Here is a 1,394-nt window from a genome sequence, read left to right as displayed (position 1 = left end):
CTCCCCACAATCTCTCCCCCCTCCCCACAATCTCTTCCCCTCCCCCTCAATCTCTTCCCCTCCCCTCAATCTCTTCCACCCTCCCTTCAATCTCTTCCCCTCCCCTCAATCTCATCCACCCTCCCTCAATCTCTTCCACCCTCCCTCAATCTCTTCCACCTTCCCCTCAATCTCATCCCCCCTCCCCTCAATCTCATCCCCCCTCCCTCAATCTCTTCCCCCCTCCCCTCAATCTCTTCCCCCTCCCCTCAATCTCTTCCCCCTCCCCTCAATCTCTTCCCCTTCCCCTCAATCTCTTCCACCCTCCCCTCAATCTCTTCCCCCTCCCCTCAATCTCTTCCCCCTCCCTCAATCTCTTCCCCTTCCCCTAATCTCTTCCCCTTCCCCTCAAACTCTTCCCACTCCCCTCAATCTTTCCCCTCCCCTCACTCTCTTCCCCCTCCCCTCAATCTCTTCCACCCTCCCCTCAATCTCTTCCCCCCTCCCCTCAATCTCTTCCACCCTCCCCTAATCTCTTCCCCCTCTCCTCAATCTCTTCCACCCTCCCCTAATCTCTTCCCCCTCTCCTCAATCTCTTCCACCCTCCCCTCAATCTCTTCCCCCCTTCCCATCAATCTCTTCCCCTCAATCTCTTCCCCTCCCCTCAACATCTCTTCCACCCTCCCCTCAATCTCTCCCCCCTTCCCCTCAATCTCTTCCCCTTCCCTCAATCTCTTCCCCCTCCCCTCAATCTCTCCCACCCTCCCTCAATCTCTTCCCCCCCCTCAATCTCTTCCCCTTCCCCTCAATCTCTTCCCCCTCCCCTCAATCTCTTCCACCCACCCTCAATCTCTTCCACCCTCCCCTCAATCTCTTCCCCTTCCCTCAATCTCTCCCCTTCCCCTCAATCTCTCCCCCTTCCCCTCAATCTCTTCCCCCTCCCCTCAATCTCTTCCACCCTCCCCTCAATCTCTTCCCCTTCCCCTCAATCTCTCCCCTCTCCCCTCAATCTCTTCCACCCTCCCCTCAATCTCTTCCACCCTCCCCTCAATCTCTTCCCCTCTCCCTCAATCTCTTCCACCCTCCCCTCAATCTCTTCCCCTTCCCCTCAATCTCTCCCCCTCTCCCCTCAATCTCTTCCACCCTCCCCTCAATCTCTTCCACCCTCCCCTCATCTCTTCCCCTTCCCTCAATCTCTCCCCTCTCCCTCAATCTCTTCCACCCTCCCCTCAATCTCTTCCCCCTTCCCCTCAATCTCTTCCCGCTTCCCCTCAATCTCTTCCCCCTCCCCTCAATCTCTTCCACCCTCCCCTCAATCTCTTCCCCTTCCCCTAATCTCTTCCCCTTCCCCTCCCCTCAATCTCTTCCACCCTCCCCTCAATCTCTTTCCACCTTCCCCTCAATCTCTTCCACCC

This window comes from Somniosus microcephalus, unplaced genomic scaffold (genome assembly GCF_052327205.1).
Source record: "Somniosus microcephalus isolate GS21.2 unplaced genomic scaffold, FLI_Smic_1.0 unresolved_chr4, whole genome shotgun sequence".
NCBI lineage: Eukaryota > Metazoa > Chordata > Chondrichthyes > Squaliformes > Somniosidae > Somniosus > Somniosus microcephalus.
Note: the sequence above shows the minus strand (reverse complement) of the source record.